Source organism: Chroicocephalus ridibundus, chromosome 6 (genome assembly GCF_963924245.1).
Source record: "Chroicocephalus ridibundus chromosome 6, bChrRid1.1, whole genome shotgun sequence".
In the NCBI taxonomy this organism is placed as follows: Eukaryota; Metazoa; Chordata; class Aves; order Charadriiformes; family Laridae; genus Chroicocephalus; species Chroicocephalus ridibundus.
Window position 1 is genome coordinate 58,689,493 of NC_086289.1, and position 13,271 is coordinate 58,702,763.

The 13,271-nt window shown below is 44.9% G+C and overlaps 1 protein-coding gene across 3 annotated transcripts in view; it reads left to right on the forward strand.

Annotated features, from left to right (window-relative positions):
* Positions 1 to 2,938: 2,938 nt before the first annotated feature.
* Positions 2,939 to 13,271, forward strand: part of PAK2 (p21 (RAC1) activated kinase 2) — a 48,404-nt gene continuing 38,071 nt past the window's right edge. For 2 of the 3 annotated variants that reach the window (XR_010071764.1, XM_063339960.1), the window contains exons 1-2: positions 2,959 to 3,067; positions 11,922 to 11,988. The gene's annotated coding sequence lies outside the window, so the exon portion shown is untranslated. Of the gene's footprint in view, positions 3,068 to 11,921; positions 11,989 to 13,271 lie in introns of all 3 variants that reach the window. The other variant, XM_063339961.1, reaches the window with a different exon arrangement.

Genomic DNA, 13,271 nt, shown 5'->3' on the forward strand with positions numbered 1-13,271 from the left:
AGTTTGTTGTTGTGGTTTTTCTTTCTTTTAACAGCAGATAACACCTACCAGTTGAAAATCACAGGCAGAATTCCTTAGCTGAACTGCCTGATACAATAGTCTGGTGAAAGGAAATGGTAATGTCCTTTGGATAAATGAGAAAAAATACTGCAAGTGGCAAAAACATGTAAGATTTGGAAATCTGTAAAAGTGAGGATGTGAGAATGGAAACCCACATTAGTGGTAAGATGCAGTAGGAGAAACTGAGGCAGAAGGGGCTTGAATTACAGGGAGCTTAGCACTGTCAGTATTAACCAAATGGTTGACTTTAGAACAGTTTCAATGTACACTCATCAATTTGGCCGGCACGTGGTTCACTAAGTGTATCTAAACCCCATCAGGATCCCACCAATAAGCTTTTCAGCTGAACTTGAGTAACATTGATCCTGACTAATGTAAAATGTGAGAGAAATTGCAGAACTTCTCAATGGATGTTTTTTGTTATGGCAAATAGCAAATATTTGCCATTTATTAAATCCATAGCATTTGCATTATAAATACAGTAGCCAGGTTTTTCTTTAAAAGTTGTAAATAATTAATAACTATCGTAGTGTTAAGTATGAAGGTATTTTCCAGTGAAACTTTCTCTCCCATACCAGAAACCACTGTCATTAAATAAGCACTGCATTTATCAGGCATGCCCTGATGGTGTGCTAGACGCAGGAGGATGCAGGTGCCATTCCTACTGGGATCGCTGGCAGATATTGAGGAGCTGTAAGGCAGATGTTTCCCTGTGGAAAAATTCTGGCAGCTTTGGAGACAGAAATGAGGTGGCTGTAAGTTCTCAGCAGGAGCGTGTAGGGTCGGACACAAACAAATCCATCATTAATGTGTGTAAGGACGGAATTAGAGCAATGAAAGAAAAGGGGAAGGGGCAGGGGTGTTAAAGGCTGTATTAAGACTTTCTGAATCACAAATGAATGGGTATAAAAAAAAAAACAAACAACCAAACAAACCCAAACAAAAACCCCCTCCTAGTTTGTTTAAAAAGATGTGCCTGGGGAGGGAGACAGAAGAATTGGGGGGGGTAAGGATTCTGAAAATGGTTTGGATCAGAAGCTGAGTGGGTTTAGGGGTACAAGGGCAAAGCAGCAAGGAGAAGTAAGCTCATCTTATAGGGAAGGGAAGTAGAGCTGAGGGAAGTGTGAAGTTCAGAAATCTGCTGTGGTTTCGTGAGAGGTACATGCAGAGATGAATTAGCAAAGCTTGATCCTGGGAGGATCAAATACAGAGTTGAGCCAGAATGGGAAAGTAACAAAGCAATATGCAAAGAGAAGGGAAGCCTTGCCTGCTGTAGGAAGCAGTGTCCAGCAGCCACAGCAGGGTCACTATGGAGTACTGTTCCTGGAAGAACGGGGCTGGAATAAGGCAGGTCTTGCAGGGTAAAGTTTTCTGTGGCCATTGGCTGTGCAGTAATTCTGTGGAAAGTCAGTGAGAAGAGCCAGCAAGTGTTGGCTGAAAGCAACAGAAGCTGGAAAGTCTGATTTGCACTCTGTGCCTGGACCTACCATGGAGGTTTGGGGCTGTAGAGCAAGCCTGCTACTTGCCCCCAAGACCTTTATGAAAAGGAGCTGATAGATGCATGTCCTCCTCCTTCTGAAGGAAAAATCAGGTATTGCTTCAAGCCTGGACTGACAGAGGAGATGAGGCCCAAGCTGCAGGGCAGGTGGATGTTTGTGGAAGTCATCTGGAAGAATAAATGTGTCACAGGAATTTGTGGGGAGAAGCCTTGAGGGCAAGTACACTGCTTTCTCAGCTGTGTTACTACCGCATCTCTTGGAACCCAGGCATCTGAGCAGTGACTTAGATCGCTGATGGTAGGAAGTGGAAATGTGGAGACCTGCTGTGTGTCCTGCTGCTGTAGCTAACACATGCAGCTTTCACCAGTACTGCTGAATTCCTGGACCTGAAAAGTTGGTGGGAGAAGGGTTAATTTGTTGTCAGCTGTACTGATACAAAACCAAGCCCCTTACAGTTATTACTTCCAGGGCAAGAATGAGCATAGCACAGACAAGGAACGCTAAGCATGCTCAGACACCCTTCCCAGCCTCCTTGTTGCAGAGTGGGCTGGCTGCCACCAGCCCTGTTACCTCAGTGAGCTGGTGTGGACCTTGAGGAGACACTAAAACACAGCATGAATCATAGAATGGTTTTAGGTTGGAAGGGATCTTAAAGATCTAGTTAAACTTCACCCCCCTGCCCTGGGCAGGGACACCTCCCACCAGCCCAGGTTGCTCCAAGCCCCATCCAACCTGGCCTTGAACCCCTCCAGGGATGGGGCAGCCACAGCTTCTCTGGGCAACCTGGGCCAGGGGCTCACCACCCTCACAGCAAAGCATTTCTTCGTAGTATCTTATCCAAATCTCCCCTCTTTCAGTGTAAAACCGTTCCCCCTCGTCCCATGGCTCCCCTCCCTGATCCAGAGTCCCTCCCCAGCTCTCCTGGAGCCCCTTTAGGGATCAGAAGGGGCTGGAAGGTCTCCCCGGAGCCTTCTCTTCTCCAGGCTGAACCCCCCCAGCTCTCTCAGCCTGTCCTCACGGCAGAGGGGCTCCAGCCCTCCCAGCATCTCCGGGGCCTCCTCTGGCCCCGCTCCAACAGCTCCGTGTCCTTCTGCTGTTGGTGCCCCAGAGCTGGAGGCAGCACTGCTGGCGAGCCAGTTTGGTAGCGGTGGGCCTCTTTTTTTTTTTTCCTAGGGCGCCCAGAAAAAAAACACCGCCCTAGAAGAAAAACAAAACTTATATATGTATATAATCTATTCCTCCCTGCCCTCAGTGGTGAGCCTGAGCCGCGGGCCCACCCCTCCCTCTCAAGCGCACGGCTGCCCCTCCCACAATCCTCTGCGCGCCGCCGCTTCGCCACTTCCTGCGCGGGCGCGGTGCCTACCGGGAGTTGTAGTCGTGTGGGCGGTGCCCGGCGCGGCGGTTCCGCTTCCCCCTCCGGCTCCTGCCGCCGCCTCCTCGGTGGGTCCCGCCGCCGCCATCGCAGAGGCCGCGCCCGCTGAACCCCCTCCGTCCCCCGAGGCGGCCCGGTGAGTCCGCTCCCACCTGCGCCGTCCCTCCCTCATGGAGGCCGCCGGGCCTGCGGCGGATCTCCCCCCCGCCCTGCCCCCGCCGCCTGAGGGAGCTTCCGGCAGCGCGGCCCCGCCGCCTCAGGCAGCCGGGCGGGCCGAGGGCGACTCGCCCGGGCCGGCCTCGGCAGGGCGGCGGTGGGGACCGGAGCTGGGCCGCTGTGGGCCCCGCCTGGGCCCATCCCCGCCCTGGGGGGTCGTGGGGGTGGGGTGGGGTGTCTCTCTTAATCCTTGGGAAATTGGTTAAAACCTCATTAATCTCGGGGGGGGAGACATCGGTGGGGATATAAATCTGGTTATAAGTCCTCACATCAAAAATGGTGTTCAAATACAGCCGGGGAGCGCGGAGCCCTCCCCGTCATACGGAGGCGATGTAGCGGGTTCTTAAATGCAGCGGTGCTTTGGCAGCTGCTGTCATACCTGGGTGGCCATTAGCCCGCGTCTTTCCATGCCACTTACAAACTGTTGCTCTTCATGCCCTTCACCTGCTTGTTTTTTCTCCACCCTCTGTTTTCTGCTTTATTTTTATTACTGCTTTTTGTGTTTATTCTGTCGAAGCCACACAGGACGGCTTAGTTGTTTAACAGTAAGCTGTTCAAGGAGCAGGGAGAACAGAGTTGGTTTTAGCCTGGTAGGTACGAGCAACTGCCCAAAGGTTTGTTTGGGAGCAGAGACTTCATCAGCGGGATCTCAAGGAGCAACGTCGCACTTTGCCAGTAGCCAAAATAAACCGGTTCACGTGCTGCCTTACGGCAAGTGAAGACAGTCCAGATATCACAGCATTTTAATAATCATTAATTTGGAGGTCTTGCAATCATAGCAATGTTAGGTGCAATCCAAACATGGTGTGTTGTGGGTTTTTTTTAATCTTCTCATTTCTGTCTTTCTCTGGTTTTGTCATTTTCGGGGGCGCATTTTGTTCTTGAAAAAGTGGGCCTGCTCTTGTGAAAGTCATGCTTTGCAGCATGGAGTGTCCTCACAATGCGAGCCCTGGAGTGGCACCTCCCTAAAAAACCGGGGACTAGTTACTTTGTGATTCCGTTTCTTCATCTAGGAGATGGAGGTCATTTAACTCGCAGAGATGTTGGGGAGGCAGGTTACGAAATTCCTGTGTGTAACAAAATGAGCTGTGCCGGTTTTATATTACCAGAGAACCGACAAATTAGTTGTTTCTTTATTACAGACTGAAATAGGAGCAACATAGAAATGTAAAAATGAAACGCTTTTGTGTTATGAGTTTTTGAGTAGAATCTTTAAGATAATAGGTGCACTTTAAAAAAGAATTCACCGAGTAATGTTTTAGAGGAAGGAAAAGCCTTACTGTGAAGTTCAGTGGTTGGATATTTCAGTTCTTGAGGCCAGAACAGAAATACTTGAGAAAGACAACACAAAAGATCTCAGTTACTCTAAGTTGTTTGTGGTATTTGACTCGGCTTTGTGCAGACATAGGTGTTTAAAAAAAAAAAAAAAAAGTTGGGTTATGAAATGGGGAATAATGCCTCTGTCTCTACATCTTGCACTTCTTAGCACAGTGCAACATGTTTCAATGCATCCGAGGCGTGTGCTTTCCAAGATGCTGTGCGCAGCTTGTCAGAGGCTGATTTACTGGGATGAAATTCGTACCAAGTTACAGCTTGGACATTTGGCCAACTGGGGGAGTTTCTTTCTGGAGGCACCTGCTCATGTTCCCTCTCTGGGAGGGATGCTGGCGTGGATGGGTGAATGCTTTGACCATGTATGGCAGGTCTAATCTGGTGCTTATTTTAAAATCTATCCTTTTAAAAACTCTTGTGTTGTTTGAGTCAGCCTTTTTGTTATGTTTCAAAGAGAAAATTATTCAAGCACCTTTGGTTTCTAAGTAACTTTCGGAGAAGTGTTAAGGTGCTGCAGATTTTGTTCTTGTGATGGTATGGAAAGCCTTAGGGATCTGAATCTAGGTCTACTTGTTGTACTAATAAGAGGTACTTCTGCTTCAGAGTTCTTGCGTCAGTCTTGGTGTTGTTTTTTTTTTTCTGTTTTTTTTTTTTTTTTTTGTCTACCTTCTATCTGTTTTCTGCATTAGGAGGTTTCTGAGGCACTGGGAGCTTCCCTGCGAGTTTTGTGCCAGTACATTCTTGTTTCTTACAACACGCACATTTATTGACGAGTCTGTGTGTCAGCCACAACAAAGAAAAAGCTATTTGTTCTGAAAACAACCCCTAGTTACAGAGACGCTGTTCTAGATGGCCGGTCCCAGTGATAACACCAGCAGAGATACAAGTCCTGGGGTCAGGAACTGGGAGGCAGGGAGAAAGCTTTGAAAGTGAATTGGCTCACCGGAGCATCCAGGAGAAGGTAGCGGAGGCGTGGGGATGGGGAGAACAAGGGCAAGGAGAGGTCTTCAGCAGCCAGGTGTTTCATTAGCATGCATCCTAATGAATTGTATTTCTGCTGGCAGTTGGGGAAAGGCAATCGAGTTGCCACAAGAAGGCGGTTGCGGTGCTTTCCCTTCTTTTTCTAGAAACGTAGTTGCTGCCATCAGTTCTGCTCTGTTCTTGTGTAAAGCAGAAGCACTCTCTTGGACTAGGAGAGAGATTCAGAAAGGCTACAGCAAGCTCAATTTTTAGTTTTCCAAGGAGACACCTCCTTCCTAAATCTAAATCAAATCTGACTGCCTGGCCCAAAACTTGATGGGAGCTTTGTAATTGCACAACGTCCTCTTGGAGAGGTTTCTCTACCTGCTGTGGTAGTAAGAGCAACTGAACGTACCCTTCCAGTGAAATTTAACAATGCAAACGCTGAGGTTACCACTTGCCCCATCAAGTGCAGCGCTGCTAAAGATAACTAATCGCTCCAAGCGCTTGGGTGCCAGCCTGAGCTACCAGGTTGACTCTCAGGAACAATACAGTCCTCCTACAGCACCCGCCAGGTGCTGCATTATTGATTCTGCATCTCGGCAAGGTCAATTTGACCGGGGGAGCACCATGGAGGAGGCTGCATCTCCTGTGAGCTTTCAGTATTTGCAGGACTTTGTTAGACAAAAATGAGTGTTTTCTCCAGCCTTCTGGCATACCGAGGCCATGGACGGGCGTGCGCCAGCAAGAGGGGAAGCTCTGGGCACTGACATGGTGGGATGGCAGCCGGGCTTGTGCAGGGGGACGGTAGGCAGTAGGTGGGGAAGAGGAAAGGGGTCCAGGGTGCTGGCAAAGGGCAAGAAAACCCTGGGCAAGGCACGGGTTTTGAAGGCAGGACCCGTTTTGAAGGCGGTTTCCTTTTAGCAAGGAAACACCGCAGCATTCCCTGAAGGCCTAAGGATTCTTACTGTGCTTTGCTGTTTGGAATTAGGGTGTCTTGAGGTTGCTGTGTTGTAAGATTTTTTTCTTTTTTTTTTTTTCTTTTTTTTAGAAAGTGCGTATTTTCATGTAAATGCAGGTGGTAAGAGGTAGGGGATGTTTTCAGGTGCGAACTGGAGATGTACAAGTGACCTACCTAACTAGGGCCCAGACTGTGAGGTGTAGATGGAGCTCACTGGTTATATTCAAGCCTTCCTTCACCTCTCAAGATTTGTGAGATCTCAGAGCATGATTTTACATAAAGTTGTGCCTTACTTTAATTGGAAAATACACATTTTAGTGCTTGTATTTTGACTGATGTAGTGGACACTGTCTGTAACCGAGAGCTGGAAACATTGGTTTTGGACCCAATTCTGTATCTGACTTGCCAGTTTTTTTAAGTTGATTGTTCTTCCTATTTTCTCTTCTATTTTCCCAGCTGGGCATGGGGCTTAATGAGACTTTGAAAATGTCTCACCTGGCAGGCAGGCAGAGATGTAAATCTTAGGAAGATGCCTTAAAATTGACAGGAGTTTCAGTTTTGCTGTTCAGATAAATTTTGGGTAATTAGACACACCCTATTCACAAAAGGAATTCCTTATGCTTTTGAAAGGCTGAGGTTATGCTATGTTGAAATGCTTCAGAAATTGAGGTTAGACTAGATGACCTTGTAAGGTCCCTTCTAACCCAAATTATTCTATGAACTATTCTACGAACTACTGGCGAGCCGCCTTTTTTTTTTTTTTTCTCTAGGCAAGACAAGTGGATTTTGAAATTCTCAAATTGATGTATCTAACCTTTGTTCATACATTTTAAAATATTTTTAAGATTCTAGAAAGTAGTAGGTACTTCGTATAATAGATAGGTTGTCGTTTCCCGAAAGATCTAAGCCCTGGTGTTGGTGCAGCTCTGGCGATGACAAGTTTGCCCAAAGCTGGATGTTTAAGCAGCAGGAGTTTGTCACTGAAATACTGGATGTTGTGCTGGAAGATATGTGGTTACCTGCTGCCAACAACTGTCCTGGATTTGAATCTTTGGTCAGGGCTGTTCTCTCTGCCAATTAGCAAAAATTGTCTCCTATCTTTAAAGGAGTTATTTTGATAAGACGGGTTTAATTCTTTCTGATTCTGTGCTTTCATTTCAAAGAAAAGGAGCTGTAGGAAGGAACCAATGCGTTAGGGCAACGGTGATTTAAAAGGGGTGTACCATCTTAAGAAAGGGATTTAGCGTAATATGAACCAGAATGAGAGCAGCTGGCAGGTGTATTAAGGGATGGAAATACACTAAAAAGCCTTTCCAATTCAACATCTACTTTTTTTTTTTTCTGAAGTTTTCTGCTTCCTGTTTAGGTGTTGGATGTTTGACTCAGCGCGTACCCACAGGAGTTTGTAACTGTCAGCATATGTTTTCCCATAGTTTCTTTATTGAGTGAAATTAGAATTTTATCCAGTAATGCAGGGTTTACTTTGGAAACAAATGTAATACTTCCTACTCTGAAGTCGTATTTGTTCTTCATTTACAATCATTCTAGAACTGCTTTAAATAACAGAGGTATCTCTTGGACAAAAGAGAGAAAAGGCTGTTTCTAGAAGATGCTTTTTAAAACTACCTTTGAATGTTTAAGCCCTTTCTTGAAAAAGTCTCAGAAAATGAGAACCTGGAGGAATGAAAATATCTTTCACCTAAGCCTGCCTACCGCAAAAGGCAACCCTCTTTTAGAGGAGTCTTCTGGGAATTTGGGCTTCACTTGCCCAGAGGTCAGACAGAAGCCGGCTGGGCAGTTTCTTGTGGAAAGAGCTCATTGGAAGGGGCTGAACTGAAAGTATGCTTCAGCTGGTGTATTATCTGCTTTAGGGTGTTAAAAAAAAATAAACTGTTTAATAAATTTGGTTAATACATTAAAGTCAGCAACTTTTAAAGTTCCAAAACATTGCTTAAAAGGTAAAAGGAGAAGAAACTTAAGAGTCTTTCAACGTTTTCTTCTGTTTTAAGCTGTTTGACCAGTCAGGAATTTGTAGGATAAGGAATTAAAACATTTTTTGACCTTTTTGCCAGGATTCAGGATATCAGAATAAAGGAAAAATGATTTCTGGCCCAACTGCAGGTGTTGCTGAAAAGGGCCTCTTTGGAATTTAGGAGGTCGTAGAAAGGATCTCCCTCTTCTGTTACAGGCAGGTCACATCGGTCCGACAGCCTGGAGGCTGCCTGAAATGCCACCAGGAGGAGAAAGGATGGAAGGGTGAGAACAGTCATCCATAGAGAGTCCCAGCTACATGTCCATAATCTCTTTTTGGCCAATTCACACTGAAACATTGCTCTAAATGTGTATGCTACGTCAGTTTTCCCACCCCTGCATTGGTGTGCCACGAGTGTGCCAGGAGATACTTCCGAGTTCAACAGCAGCTACTTGGTGGCATAAAAGGATGTGACTTCAGTTTTGCAGCTCGTGTAGTTTGGGAAAACAGAACATCATGATGGGGTTAGTGGTCAGCTTGGGCAGCTTCAAAGCGTTTGGATCTTGGTTGAGTCGTCTTCTGAACCTGGCTGACTTCCTACATGATCTCGGGTGGCTGTTACCACGTTTGCTCGCTTTGGGCCAACAGGTTGGTTGCGGTTCATGAAATACTTGATGTTTTATACTAGTGTTAAATACGCTGGGTGCTTGAGGTTTTTCCCATGCTGTTAAGTCCACCTGCTGCCACTAATTTAGACCAGAAATACGCGACTGTAAGGGTGCTGCTTCACTTTACACCTAGGTAAATATGAGAGTTTGGGTTGGAGGGGGAAAGGAGAGGGTCTTGCCCTCTCCCCTGGCCCCAAACCAGTTGCTTTTACTTGCTCCAAGCTAGCGCTGTGGCATCCCGAGTCTGCGGTCATCTGCCGCAGGAAACTAAATGGATGGAAAAGGAATCACTGATGTTAAACTTGGCTTGAAAATGTTGCTGGGTGATCTGACACTGAGGGCCTTGTTTGTACGAGCTGGCGAGTTGTGTATCTGGCTTTCGGCTCTTCCTGCCTCTTTCACGTGTGTTTCTGAGCTTTTGGGAATGTTATTTCAGATCAAACATGAAATGAACAAATGGGTATTTATTTGTAGATCCCGTCACAAAATACTGACATCATTCTCTGTGGTATAAAAAATAGGTTTCTAATGTTAAATGATTTATTACTTTGAAAGAGACCTTTTTCTCAATGTGTGAAATGCTTGCTGTCACCATTACAAAAATGAGTTATGTGAAGTGTTTGATTTTCAGAGCTGGGACGTTATCACCATGTGTGAAATACTTTGTAAAATCTTTTCTGCTTGTCTCCTTGCTTTTTCCACTCAAGGATGCAAGTGAAGTCCAAGATTCTCAAAGATATTTAGCAGCAAGAACAGTTAATTTTAATCTGGTGCTAACATGCCAAGGCTCTTTGATACTGATGTCCAAGCTTACGAAGTAATTCTTTGTGGTAAAGAGAGCCTTGAGTGCCGCAGTCAGGAAATTCATGCAAGTACCTCCTTCTGATTTTTGCTTCTGGCATGTTGCAAAGTGTACGGCAGAGCGGTGGGATGAGGAGTATTTCGCAGTAACCAAAGTATGCGTTGGCAGCGCTGGTGACTCATTGCTTTTGTGAATGCTACTTTTTCTTTCCAGCCCTTCTGGACTTATTTGCAGGGATTTTATATATGTGCTATAGTACTGTTTTTGGTTTTTTTTTTTTTTTTTTTTTTTTTTTTTTCTAGGAGGGGACTGGTGTTGAGATTTTTAGACGTAAGATTATTTTTCCAGGCAGCTGTTACAAATGGAAAATGAAAATCCAGAATAGTTCAGTACAGCTGGTTTGGATGCTTTCTTCACGAGCAGGGCTGTCTGTTTTAGTGTGCAGATGTGATGTCTCTTATTTTTTTTTTTAAAATTATTTATTCATTTATTTTATTGAGGGCCAGAGCACCTATGCTATGAGGACAGGCTGAGAGAGCTGGGGGGGTTCAGCCTGGAGAAGAGAAGACTCCGGGGAGACCTTAGAGCCCCTTCCAGTCCCTAAAGGGGCTCCAGGAGAGCTGGGGAGGGACTCTGGATCAGGGAGGGGAGCCATGGGACGAGGGGGAATGGTTTTAGACTGGAAGAGGGGAGATTTAGGTGAGATCTGAGGAAGCAATTCTTTGCTGTGAGGGTGGTGGGACACTGGCCCAGGCTGCCCAGAGAAGCTGTGGCTGCCCCATCCCTGGAGGGGTTCAAGGCCAGGTTGGACGGGGCTGGGAGCAGCCTGGGCTGGTGGGAGGTGTCCCTGCCCAGGGCAGGAGGTGGCACTGGATGATCTTTAAGGTCCCTTCCAACCCAAACCATTCTATGATGCTGTGACTTTCTTATTTATTAATAATTATTCCACTGTAAAATATTTTATTTCTGAGATGCATAATTCTCTGCCTGAGCAAATGTGCTTGCGCTTGGTAAAACTGGATTGAGTATTACTCACGGAAGGAGTTAAGACACCTGGTAAATCTATGTAATAGCACATCCACAGAGTGTTACTAGAGCTCGGACCATCTAGTTATCTAGAGCTTCTAGTAACATCTAGAATGTTATTAGAGCTTGGAGCATCTAAAGTTTTAGTGTCTTAAAAAAATAAATTTGAAAGAAGGGTTGGGGAATAAACTAAAAGAACTAAAAGAATGAAGGATAGGTGAAAATACTAAGATGAAATGATTTTTAATTTGGTTTAGGTCACGGTAGTGATGATTTTGTTGCTCCAGCAAAACAAAATTTCTATTAACACTAACAGGATTTAAATAAATTTTTTCCATTCCCTCATTGCTGCTAAGAGATACTTGTCAGAGATGTGGCTGGCACCAACTTTTGTCTTGTAACACTTTGAGCGTGACTTGTTGGGGATCCTCCTTGCCCTGGTATTGGAAATCTTTGGAAGTAAGTCTTTGGCAGTACTTTCCTACCAGGTCTTATTTGGCGAAGTGACTGGTGATGGTTGTATTTTACTTCCTTAGCCCTTTCAAAGCCCATGGGCCAAAGCGAGATGCCAGCTTTCTAAATTTAAAACTGCATCTTAAAATCTCTTTGTTTCAAGGATATTGGTCCAGATTGAAAATAGATGTTCTTGTTCTGTGGCACTCTGATTAACGAGAGCGATCGTGTTTCCTATGCTGCTGAAACAGCTTTCTCTTAACGGTTTTGCCATGTTGTCAAATAACTTGTCAGTAATCCTCAACGTTTGGGGTTTTAATTCTCTTTCTTTTATTTGTGTTTTTGATTTCCTAAACAAGCTACGGGTGCTTTCTTTTTAGTTTCATACATACTGCCTATGTGCTCATACATACCTGCACAATGGTGGATGATGGTCCATTTCCCAGTGAGCAGTGTAGTGATAGACTTAGCAGCAAGTGACTGCTCAAACTGATATTTTGTGGTCTCTCATTTTGTTGCCAAGTTTAGTAGAGATCTTTATCTCTGTTTTACTCTTTTTCGAAATGGTTTACTGAAATTCGCTTCCTGTTTTCTTAACAGAATTGAAAGGACCTGAGAAAATTTTCCCTTAGATGACAAGCTCTTGGAAAGTTGACCACTTCTAAAGGTATTATATCAGGGTTAACTTTTTTCCATAGTTACAATAAATTTTATGAGGGGAATTTTTGTATTAAAAAAAAAATTCGTATTTTCATAATAATTCATAATTTGTAAGTCTTTCATGCTGATTTATTGCAACAAAAATGTTTTATGCCCTCGTTTGCATGTTCACACTCATTAGTAGCAGCTAATAGTATTGAAATTAAAGAGAGGAAGACGTGGTAGGCATAAAATTGTTGTGCGGGGTCAGGCCATCGATGTCTCGCCCAAGGTACTGACTGCAGTCTCTTCTTGACGGATATCAGATTCAGTGTGAGGACTCTTAGGTGGCTTTCCGGAGCTGGGATGTGGCCCAGGACTTGCTTCAGCTGCTGCCTGCGGTGCTCTTGTTTTGCAGCACCTCCAGGTGAAGGAGTAGACAATCAGAGAGTGGTGGTGGTGCCTCCCTCATTTATCCTTCATCTTCCTGTGATTTAGGGCTCAGCTAGTGCTGGAGATTAAGGTGATGCTGTAACCCAAGTCTTGAGCTCTTGTGTTGATGGCACATCAACATGTCTTCTGTTTTTTCATGTATTATTACCAGGCATCCCTTGCAACAGAATTACAGCCCCTCAGACAAGGGGCTTATGTATTATTTCTATTAGAGTCAGTAGATTTCTTATCTCTTATTTCTGTTAGTGTCGATAGCTTAAATTTTTTTATTGGGGTGCTATGCGTGTATGTGAGGCTCTCGTGGATGGAAGCCTCGGTTTCATGGAGGAGTTTTTGTGTTTTGCAGGTGGTAGACATTAGTCTTTGAGGCCTGTTTTAGGTGAGTTCAGTCTCCTCCTCGCAGACATCTTCAGCTGCGTTATAATTGCACAACTGTTGTTGGAGGCAAGATAATAAGGCGGAGTGAGGTTTGAGAACTTCATCCTTTTCATTTGTAAATGCCTAAGCCTCATAAAAATGCATTTTCTGAAGCTTTACTCTTGCTCTGTGGTATTTCACTGAAACCTTATGATTCTGCCCATAAGAATTTCACTCGTTCTCTATTGAACCGGTACATAGTTGCAGTCTGTGGAGCTGGAAAGGCTACTTAATTTTAAACCTCTGCAAGTGCTACTTAATTTTCAACTTCTCCGAGCCCTGCAGTACTGCAGCGTCCTTGCCTAGACAGGCCAGGCCTTACAGCTCAGCTGGGATAGCTGAAGTACTAATGGTACAAAACACCCTAAGGCAACACTTGGAATAATAAGTTCAATAGGATCACATTTACAGTTGCTTAACATCTTGTATAAATTGTTAAGC